The sequence below is a fragment of the Schistocerca nitens genome, chromosome 8, assembly GCF_023898315.1.
Source record: "Schistocerca nitens isolate TAMUIC-IGC-003100 chromosome 8, iqSchNite1.1, whole genome shotgun sequence".
NCBI classification, from domain to species: domain Eukaryota; kingdom Metazoa; phylum Arthropoda; class Insecta; order Orthoptera; family Acrididae; genus Schistocerca; species Schistocerca nitens.
In genome coordinates, this window is record NC_064621.1 from 248,993,413 (window position 1) to 249,006,057 (window position 12,645).

Below are 12,645 nucleotides of genomic sequence, written 5' to 3' on the forward strand. Positions count from 1 at the left end.
CGCTCGTCTCGCTGAATTTTATTTCATGATCACCTTCCTGGTAAACATGTTCCGCTATGGCCGATTTATCCGTGTGACCCAGGCGGCAATTCCTCTTACGTTCGACAAGACGGGTGTTCACACTTCTCTTTGTGGTACCGATGTAAACCTGTCCACAACTACAAGGAATTTTATATACCCCCGGTGTAGCCAAAGGGTGCCGTGCTTCTTTTGCCGATCTTAAAAATTCTTTTAGTTTCCTAGTAGGTCTGAAAATAGTTTACACCCCATACTTGCCTAAAACTTTCCGAATGCGATCTGTGACCTTGCTAATGAACGGAAGAAAAACTTTGCCCATGGACGACTGTTGTTCGTCGTTACTCCTGATTCTCTGTCTAGAGCGAAGTGCTCGATCTATATCCTTGCTAGAATAGCCATTCTTCACGAAAGTTGACCGTAGATGTTCAATCTCATCTTTTAAATAAACAGGTTCACGAAGTTTGTGCGGCCTGTCTACGAAAGTTTCCATTACACCTCTTTTTTGTCTAGGGTGGTGGTTTGAATCTTTGTGTAGATAACGATCAGTATGTGTGGGCTTTCTATACACCTTATGGCCCAACGTTCCGTCCGGTCGTTTAATCACAGACACATCCAGGAAGTTCAATTGCCCATTCCTTTCTGTCTCCATAGTGAATTGGATTTTCGGATTAATGCTGTTTAAATGTGTCAGGAAGGCGCCCAACTCCTCTGCTCCGTGTGTCCATACTACGAACGTGTCATCGACATAGCGACACCATCTGGCTGGTCTCTTAATGGCAGTCTGCAACGCCCGTTGTTCAAAAGTCTCCATAAATAAGTTAGCCACAGCAGGACTGAGAGGACTGCCCATAGCCACCCCGTCAATATGTTCATAAAAGTCACTATTGTATTGAAAGTAGGTTGTGGTGAGGCAGTGTCGTAATATTGCCACAATATCGGTGGGAAAAATATCCGCTATGCATAAGATAGCTTCGTTTACCGGAATCATGGTAAATAACGACACAACGTCAAATCTGACGAGGATATCATCAGGGCCCACGCTCGTTTCCTTTAACTTGTCAATGAAACGAGCTGAATTTTTAACATGACTGTCCGTCCTACCAACATAAGGCTGCAGCATTGAGGCAAGGTGTCTAGCTAACTTGTGTGTTGGTCCGCCTATAGCGCTGACAATTGGCCTCAACGGAATCCCAGGTTTATGAACTTTGGGTAAGCCATAAAGTCTAGGTGGGTACGCTTCTGTTTTACAAAGCAGCTTCTTATCGTCGGAACCAAATGAAGACGCTTTCACCAGTCGATTTGTCTTTCTTAAAATCCTCATAGTCGGATCTTTCTGGAGCTTTTTGTAATTGGAGGGAACCAAAATATCATTGATTTTTCCATGATAGTCCTCACTGTTCAGTATGACGGTGGCATTACCCTTATCTGCATTAAGAACCACAATATTTTTATCTCCATTTGTACCCCACAGCGCCTTCCTTTGAGCCTGCGACAAATTACTTTTAGGTGGCTTACATGTTCGTAAAATCCTAGCCGTTTCCATCCTAATTACGTCCGCGGACTGCTGTGGAAGCTGACGGATACCGGCCCCAATATTTGCTACAATATCCTCTATGGGTACGTTTTGGGGCGTCACAGCAAAATTGCCTGCTTTCGCTGGTCCAGAAATTTCAACTTTTGACAAATCTTTATCAGACAGGTTAATAACAGTTCGAGAATTGTCCTCAACTGAACCCCCAGAAATGTTGTTCTGTAAGTTATTGAACTTCTTCTTCTGCCAGTTTGCTGATATTTCTGCACTAACTACCATAGTTTTGAATGTTAGACCGTCAATCTTATTCCAATCACCACACCCCCGGTGTAGCCAAAGGGTGCCGTGCATATTTGCCGACCTTAAAAATTCTTTATTTTCCTAGTAGGTCTGAAAATAGTTTCCACCCAATACTTGCCTAAAATGCACGGCACCCTTTGTTTACACCGGGGGTATATAAAATTCCTTGTAGTTGTGGACAGGTTTACATCGGTACCATAAAGAGAAGTGTGAACACCCGTCTTGTCGAACATAAGAGGAATTGCGGCCTGGACGGCCGTAGCAGAACATGTTTACCAGGAAGGTGATGATGAAATAAAATTCAGCGAGGCGAGCGTCATATCAAAAACCTCGCATTATTATGCACGCTTGTATAGAGAGGCTGTCGAGATTGATAAACATCGTAATAATTTTAACAGGAAAGACGAAGGTGTTAAACTGGTTAAAATTTGGATGTCAACGTTGCACCGCTAGCGTGACGATCGATTACTTTCAATCGAGAATGTTGGCATTACCAGAGACAATCTCATAGCCGACGCCACGTGATCGACAGTGGCGCCCTCTGTACTGCCTATATATTCAGCGCTTCCTCGAGTTCTCTTCGCAGTTCGCCGCTTTACCTCCGAGTATGTCTCCCGCATCGGAGACGAAACGTCAGGAGACAGTTTTATACTTCGACCACGGCCTATCAACCCGGAAGGTTTAAGTGAAGACAATACCGGCCGTGAAAGTTTACATTGTATGATCAAACGCCTTTACGGGGAGGATATGTTAGCATCGGTTCGACGATTTGAAGGAATGCGCAAGAAGAAAGCACAACAACTGTGTACCCTCACCCTCCTCTTACGCTGCAGGGACACTTAGACGGTTCCGAAATTTCTGAAGGTGAAGAGGATGTTTCGCTCGGCCCAGGCACATCGGATTTACAACCGTATGGAGTCTGCAATGCTACGTGAGAGGATTCATCAGACGCGGCGAGCACTGGCGGTAACCAGCAGTAAACTTTCTTAGTAATACTATGCAGTGTGGTGATTGGACGGTCTAACATTCAAAACTGTGGAAGTTAGTGCAGAAATATCAGCAAACTGGCAGAAGAAGAAGTTCAATAACTTACAGAACAACATTTCTGGGGGTTCAGTTGAGGACAATTCTCGAACTGTTATTAACCTGTCTGATAAAGATTTGTCAAAAATTGAAATTTATGAACTAGCGAAAGGAGGCAATTTTGCTGTGACGCCTCATAACGTACCCACAGAGGATATTGTAGCAAATATTGAGGCAGGTATACGTCAGCTTCCACGGCAGTCCGCGGACGTAATTAGGATGGAAACGGCTAGGATTTTACGTACATGTAAGCCACCTAAAAGTAATTTGTCGCAGGCTCAAAGGAAGGCGCCTTGGGGTACAAATGGAGATAAAAATATTGTTGTTCTTAATGCAGATAAGGGTAATGCCACCGTCATACTGAACAGTGAGGACTATCATGGAAAAATCAATGATAATTTGGTTCCCTCCAATTACAAAAAGCTCCAGAAAGATCCGACTATGAAGATTTTAAGAAAGACAAATCGACTGGTGAAAGCGTCTTCATTTGGTTCCGACGAAAAGAAGCTGCTTTGTAAAACAGAAGCACACCCACCTAGACTTTATGGCTTACCCAAAGTTCATAAACCTGGGATTCCGTTGAGGCCAATTGTCAGCGCTATAGGCGGACCAACACACGAGTTAGCTAGACACCTTGCCTCAATGCTGCAGCCTTATGTTGGTAGGACGGACAGTCATGTTAAAAATTCAGCTCATTTCATTGACAAGTTAAAGGAAACGAGCGTGGGCCCTGATGATATCCTCGTCAGATTTGACGCTGTGTCGTTATTTAGCATGATTCCGGTAAACGAAGCTATCTTATGCATAGCGGATATTTTTCCCACCGATATTGTGGTATTATTCCGACACTGCCTCCCCACAACCTACTTTCAATACAATAGTGACTTTTATGAACATATTGACGGGGTGGCTATGGGCAGTCCTCTCAGTCCTGCTGTGGCTAACTTATTTATGGAGACTTTTGAACAACGGGCGTTGCATACTGCCATTAAGAGACCAGCCAGATGGTGTCGCTATGTCGATGACACGTTCGTAGTATGGACACACGGAGCAGAGGAGTTGGATGCCTTCCTGACACATTTAAACAGCATTAATCCGAAAATCCAATTCACTATGGAGACAGAAAGGAATGGGCAATTGAACTTCCTGGATGTGTCTGTGATTAAACGACCGGACGGAACGTTGGGCCATAAGGTGTATAGAAAGCCCACACATACTGATCGTTATCTACACAAAGATTCAAACCACCACCCTAGACAAAAAAGAGGTGTAATGGAAACTTTCGTAGACAGGCCGCACAAACTTCGTGAACCTGTTTATTTAAAAGATGAGATTGAACATCTACGGTCAACTTTCGTGAAGAATGGCTATTCTAGCAAGGATATAGATCGAGCACTTCGCTCTAGACAGAGAATCAGGAGTAACGACGAACAACAGTCGTCCATGGGCAAAGTTTTTCTTCCGCTCATTAGCAAGGTCACAGATCGCATTCGGAAAGTTTTAGGCAAGTATGGGGTGTAAACTATTTTCAGACCTACTAGGAAAATAAAAGAATTTTTAAGGTCGGCAAAAGATGCACGGCACCCTTTGGCTACACCGGGGGTATATAAAATTCCTTGTAGTTGTGGACAGTTTTACATCGGTACCACAAAGTGAAGTGTGAACACCCGTCTTGTCGAACATAAGAGGAATTGCCGCCTGGGTCACACGGATAAATCGGCCATAGCGGAACATGTTTACCGGGAAGGTGATCATGAAATAAAATTCAGCGAGACGAGCGTCATATCAAAAACCTCGCATTATTATGCACGCTTGTATAGAGAGGCTATCGAGATTGATAAACATCGTAATAATTTTAACAGGAAAGACGAAGATGTTAAACTGGATAAAATTTGGATGTCAACGTTGCACCGCTAGCGTGACGATCGATTACTTTCAATCGAGAATGTTGGCATTACCAGAGACAATCTCATAGCCTACGCCACGTGATCGACAGTGGCGCCCTCTGTACTGCCTATATATTCAGCGCTTCCTCGAGTTCTCTTCGCAGTTCGCCGCTTTACCTCCGAGCATGTCTCCCGCAGTCGGAGACGAAACGTCAGGAGACAGTTTTATACTTCGACCACGGCCTACCAGTCCGGAAGTTTTAAGTATTGTTCATTTGCTGTAACTCTTTGGATAATAGCACAATAAACTATGCTCATAGCTCCGCAGACAGTGTAACGTTTCTTATGGTGACCTACCGCAATAAATATTTTCGTCGCCTATTACTTCGTAACTTACAGAGGCAAACACATTTCGTGAAACACCCGTACATGCTGTGACTGTAACATGCAAATCGCAAACGTTGTTCCGAGTTGTATGTCACGTCTCCGTTAGAGAGCTAACGATTAATAATTTGAGAGGCAGACCGTTCTCAAAGGAATACGTGAACACAATTCATTCTGCAGCATGCACTGATGAATTATTAGAAAGACAGTGACACAATGCTCTGATACCGTGCAAATAGTGTATAGGAAGCTTTGTGGTATCATACTGATGTATTTCTTTGGTACTGATACCGGCCGTCGGGCTGAAATTTCTAGATATGACAAACAATATTCATGAAGAGTGATCGTTCACAGAACCCTCTAACTTAGTTATGTGATGTCCTCTGACTCTGTGTAGTTAGCTCGTACTATGTTTCCCGCTGTCAGACAACGGTGTACAATGATCGACAAACCCCTAGATTGTGGCAATTTATTTATACGCCGAAAAAAGCAACTGGGATGACGCTGTCAGGTGTCGTGCACATTGTCGCTCTCTAATTTTCTAATCGTCTACACTTCACTTTATTCTCAGGTCTGTTACTTCTGTATGATTTGCGTGCCCCCTTTTAGGGCGTCACACCTGTCACCAGTAGCACACCAGCTTTTACACGGCTGTGTTTAAATTTCCACTAGCCAGAATCAGTTCACGTAACGTATTTCTATATTTCTGATGAACTATACCGAATCATGCCTTACTCAGATGAGCAAATAAAACAATGAACAAAAATTAGTTATTTACAAGATATACTTCGCGAGAAATACGCGCTAATGAGCAACCTGCCTAATACCCCGTAGATATACCACTGCAAAGCATAATGGACGTGGTTCAAAAAGTTATTTATAAATTTCCGGAGGTATGTGGCAGCAGGTTGTAAGTTAGTTATGTGCTGAAACATGGAAACTGTGCGGCAAACCTGTTATTGAACCCCAATAATGCCAAGGAATTTTCTGTAACGCGTATTACGAAGGGGGAGGGGGGTGGAGGAAGATGCTTATGCCCACCCTAAAAAGAAATCTAAAAAAAAAAAAAAAATACAAAATTGGTTAGCTGTTGGTGGCATATTAACAACATTAAAGACGTACTGATGTGTAAGTAGAATGCAGATCTTGAAAATATCGTTTAGCACACTCCTATTCCATTCAGCAACGTGTGTTACCAACTGTATTATAATCACACCAAAAAATATTTTTAACTTTGGCGATAATAACTTATTTTTCGTAAAGGATGTCAAATTAAACACCTTTCAGCCGTCAATTTTCAACCTTATTTTATTGGGCAACCAGTTTCAGCATTGTACTACGCCATCTTCAGGCCCCTGACAGACGTGTAGGAATAATCTACCTCGCTTGTGATCAAAACAGGGACCAGTAATATTGGTATTAGTAGATATTTGTTGCAGTGACAACTTCAACCATCACCTTCGAAACAAAATTCATTAATTATTGTTGACTTATATCAAAACGTACTTTTCAAACAGCTACTGATGTGTAAGTAGAGTCCAGAACAGGACAATATCTTTCAGCATACTCTTAACAATATCAATGCACAAGTATATTCCGATAGAGGAGGGGAAGTGGAAAGGGCTTATTTTCAGTCCCTCGTAAAAAGTGAAAAAATACAAAATTCTTTAATTATTGTTGAATTTTGCTCACAACATACGTTTTAAAGAGATACTGATATGTAAGTAACGTCATGAAAGCAAAAATATTGAGTATGACATTCACTGGGGAAACTTAAATTTTTGTGCTAAGTTAAGCTAAAAAATTAAACATTTTTATGGAATCTGGTGGAAGAATTCATTAATAACTTTAAATATTTGTTTCAGCATCTTAAAATGGAAATTATCTGACTAGATTACAATACTTCCAAAAGGTGGACACAAAGTACCTCCGCCCTCTTTGGTATTGCGAGGGTTAAAGTGCATATTTCGTGAAATTTTGTCTTCTTTTACTTCCAACGGACCTTTAAAGAAATACTAATGTGTAAGTAGAGCTTCAAACCTGAAAATAATGAGTGCGAAATTAAATGGGAGAAGTGACATCTACCATTAAGAATTAAATTTTTCGGGTAAGCTGAACATAAAAATTCGAAAGACCTAAAATCTGAGAAAATAATTGATTAAAAACAATAAATATTTCTCGCAAAATTTGAAAACATAAAAAATTAATTGATTACAGACCTTGTTATTTTGAGCGTTACAAATGTTACTTATTACCATTACGGTACAGCTTGTACACCTTAGCAGTAGTATGACATTTTCTTTTTTCAAGTTTCTAAAAGAGTGTGGTGTTTCCATGTATTACTAGCAAAGTCAAACAAGTCCTGTAAATTTCGGTTACAGTGTCGCCCACGTATTCTGATCTAGAATAGACTGTGCTTCGCTACATTTTAATATGAACATAACTGAGTAAATTGAATTCAATGCGTGTATTCCAATTATTTTAATTGAATCTGACGATCCGTAAATGAAACTGAATATGAGTAATTGCTGTCAACAAGACAGAGAATGACCTCCTTATCGATCACAACAAAATAACTATCTCATAGTGAACCCGTGTCCTGTCAGAAAATGCACCTACTGAATTACGTGAAAAATTTACAATAGAACACAGTTTCCATAATTCGACAACACGAAGTTAGTTTTGGTCTTACCTGCGAAACGGACAACTCAGCTCTGTTGCCTTCAGCTTTACTGCATAATATGAAACACTTAACTGCATGAGAAAGAGATGACAGCAAGGTTAGTTGCCTTCTTATTTACTTCAAGATGCTTTTCAAAAGGAGTTACTTTGCTAAATAAAACGCAACACTGACAAGATTGACAAGGTTTTTTTAAAACTATATGGAGAAACGAAGTGAAATGTTGGCAAGTAAATGAAATGGGATTAATATCTGTTTGACGATACAGAAGTTAATTTTGTTAACTTGAGACTGTGATCTTGGCTTTAGCGTTGTCACAATGAAAACTGATTCAGGCTAACAGTATTTAAGTTGTGTGAAATTTACTCTACGCTTTTATTACAACATACTGTTAACTGAAAGTCGAGAGTGATAATTACAAGATGCGTTAAATAAGTGAAGAAACATTTTTTTAAAAGCAGATTAGTTTTATTCACGATTCAAGTACACTCTATTGGTTACAAAACCATGTTTTTCAACACAATCGCCTTTCAATGCGGTAGTCTTACGCCGCTTCACTAGGAGAGCATATATTCCCGCATGGTACCATTCTACTTGTCGACTTCGGAGCCAGAGTCATGATGCACCACTAACCTCCGCCTCATCCACAAAGCGTCTGCGGCGGATTGCAGCCTTCTATGGGCCAAAGAGATGGAAGTCGGAAGGTGCGAGATACGTTGTATGATGGGGAACAGTCCAATGAAGTTTTGTAAGCTCCTCTCGGAGTTGAAGACTTGTGTGAGGCCTAGCGTTGTCATGAAGAAGCCGATGATCCTTTGCCTTTTTGTGGCGACGAGCAAGCTGAAGTTTCGTCAGTGATCGGAGGGTAACACAGTACACTACAGAGTTTATCGTTGCACCATGGGGGAGGACATGAAACAGGATCACACCTACAGAGTCCCAGAGGATTGTCGACATGACTTTACCGACTTAGAGTGCGGCTTTGAACTTGTTCTTCGGAGGAGAGGTCGTGTAACGCCACTCCATGGCTTGCCGTTTTGTTTCAGATTCGAAACGATGGACGCATGTTTCAACGCCTGTAACGACGTTTGTCAATAAATTGTCACGATCAGCCTCTTCTTGCGCAAGCAGTTGAGCACAGATAGTCCTCCATTACCCTTTACGGATTTCCGTTAGGCAGTGAGGAACCTCTGACTACCCGCCAGGATAGCCGAGAGCGCTAACGCGTTGCTTCCTGGACTCGGGTAGACCCGCCGGCCCCGGATCGAATACGCCCGGCGGATTAACGACGAGGGCCGGTGTGCCCTCTGGTTGGCTTCTTCTGGCACTGTTCTGGCCTTATGACACTGCAGTTATCCTGCTGGAAGGTGTCACCGCTGTCATGGAACACATCATGCTTAAAGGGTTGCAGTGTAACCTCACCGCAAAAATTATTAAATGAAAAATGAGAATGGACCCAAGCGTAAACTCCCCACACAAAATTTAAGGGATGAAAATTGACCATAAACCCACAATAACATTAATTAAATAATGAACCATGAACGAAATGTAACCTCCGAACAGAAATAATAATATCTGGTAAATATTATAAGGACAGCAGCGCTGACCTTCGGCCCTGTATTCTGAATAAAACAAGCAAAAATTCTTACCTCAATGAAAACTGCAACTATATCTGCTCTTAATTATACATTCTTCGACACAGCTTCGTGCAACGCTGACGTATATTTTTTTTAGATTCTTGGAAGCAATGGTAATGCATTGGAAAAATTCTTTAAATTGAAATGAATGCTTGTTTTTTTTAAAAAAAGAATTACTTTATATTATAGAAATTATTATTGGGGCATTTTTTTTCTGAACAAAATTCATTACAATTAACATACATTACTAAATAAGCGCAAGGCTGTTTCTTTACCTTCTACAACAATACTCATCCTCCAGAGTCCTGACCAGAGTCGCGACGAGAGCAGACAGCCGACGCATGCCGACTCCCGCCGACTACTACCGTCCACTCCATACTGTATCCGACTGACTACTACTGTCGACTCGCGACTAGCGCAGACTCGCGACAAGCAACACTTAACAATAAACTACTATCTGGTCAGAGATTCTGTCATGCCTCGCCCATCGCCGGCGAAGCATACGCCTTACATAACCCTCCACTGGGGGGGGGGGGGGGGGGGGGGGCAAATTTGGCAGCGATGGTGAGTCAATTGGACTTGCCATGAGCAACAAATTTTTCTTCATTAACTAACTTTACAATCACAGAATATATACATATATATAGGTGCAGAACATGAAATAAAATATAGTGCACATGCACTGAGTACAGAACATATCAGCAAATCACAAAATGTATACGGAATGAGTAGAAATCACATTAACAAATGGCATAAAGTGCACACGCACTGTAGCTCAGAATATATCAGCAAAGCACAAAATGTATATGCAATGAATACAAATAATGTTAACAAAATGACGAAAGTGCACACGCACTGCAATACAGAACATATCTGGGAATCAAAAAAAAATGTATACGTAAATAAAGTCCACATGCACTATAGAAGTCTTTAGTATTTTTAGGACAACTGATCTTGTTAACAAATGAAAGGAAGTGCACACGCACTGTATATGTCTTTATCATTTTACAAGAATTAGGAAAGGAATGGGAAGGATTGCGTCATGGTTGTAGCACTTTAGGTTGCACGCAGCTGCACTGAAAGTCCATATCTTTCTACAGAAGCACAACGCCAAGTGAGATAATCTGAAGTTCTTTTCCTTGAAGTATTAATTAGTGTAGCCAAGACACTGAAATGTCGTAATAATATTCCATGCTATCATTTTGGTAGTACACTAGGTACACCAAACAGTGGAACCATAATAACATCTCCATCGCTCAAGGTGGTGGACAGCATGTCGTGTCAACACCATGTTCTTGTAAAGTAGACCAACGTAGAATTACTGCAAAAACCAAATATAGTGCTCCATGATCATGAGGATAGACAGGACAAATGGATTTTGCAGTAATTTCTGGTAATTAGGTCAGAAGGTGAAGGACATTAAGTCACATAGTAGTCTTCATTGAGAATTACACTAGTCTAACAACTGTTTTGAGTAATTGGTGGCACTCATCGCCCAGTTACTGAACATTTCTGTACCATGTATGTAGTATTACAGAATAATGTTCATAAATTATCTGAATATAGTAATTATTGGCACTCATTGCCCAGTTACAAACCATCAGAAGTCATCATTCAAAACAGAAGCTAATGAATGGCATAGTATTAACATAATTCACTTAATTATAGTAAACATTGGCATCATAGGTCATCTTATTACAATAAACAGTGGCATTCATTGGCCAGCTACAAGGCATTTTTTCTATTATTCTGAAGTCATTACTCAAAATGAGTTAATTATTGGCATAGCATTTATACATAATCAATCTAATTATAGTAATCATTGGCATCATAGGTCATCATATTACAATAATCAATGGCATTCATTGGCCAGTTACAAAGCATTTTTTTTGTATTCTTCAAAAGTCATCATTCAAAATGAGTTAATTATTGTCATACCATTTATACATAATTAATCCAATTATAGTAATCATTGGCATCATAGGTCATGTTATTGCAATAATCAGTGGCATTCATTGGCCAGATACAAAGCATTTTTTTTGTATGTATTGTTCAGAAGTTATAATTCAAAATGAGTTAATTATTGGCATACCATTTATACATAATTAATCTAATTATAGTAATCATTGGCATCACAGGTCATGTTATTACAGTAATCAGTGGCATTCATTGGCCAGTTACAAAGCATTTTTTTTTCTATTATTCAGAAGTCATTATTGAAGTGACATACTATTCAGAGCTGATCAGTATTACTCAGAACTCTCTTAAACTAGTAGCATTATTTTGGACTGGTAATTCCTTTGTTTGTTTTTGAGTTATTGCTGCAAATGAAGATGTGTAACGTCATTCCTCATGAGTCAGCTGTAGCAAGGTTATGAAACAAGTAGAGTATATGTGATCACATTCATAAACGACATAGGTTTAATAAACAACTATTTATACCACATTAATTTCATGAATAATTTCTCCTGCAAAATATACAAAATGGATTATGAAACTGAAAGAAGAAACGCATATTATGCTGAAAAGTAGTGAACTTCGAATTAACAGGTAGTGAAATGTGTATAAAAATATATATGTTCTCTAGCTGTCCTTTCCAAAACCTTCAGTCATCATACCATCCGATATAAGACATACTGTCAAAACGAACTGCAACAAATACTTAAATAACTACATAGCATCTCTTAACTAACAGCAAATATATAAACTTCATCATTATTTTCATCTGCAAAGAAAAACTTCATTATCCATATCATCATAACTCCATTATTATCATCACCTGTAAAGAAAAACTTCATTGTCCATAGTAGCACATTCTTCATCATTATTCATCACGATTCATTATCACTTGCCAAAAAGTTACTTCATTATTCATTCTTCTTCTTCTTCTTCTGCTTTTACGGCCTCATTGGACCACTTCAGTCAATCATTTCTGGTCCTCTTCTTTGGTATTTTCCCCTTCCGAGTGGCCCAGTATCTCTTCATTAGTTCCGATGCTTTTCGTCGTTCCTTATCTGTAAATACCCTTTTCATTGTATGTCGTTTGTCAATTTTTGGTTTAAATCTTATTTCTGTGTCCCTCAACTTCTTTAAATTTGGCGTTTTGTTCTGCAAATCATCCAGAGT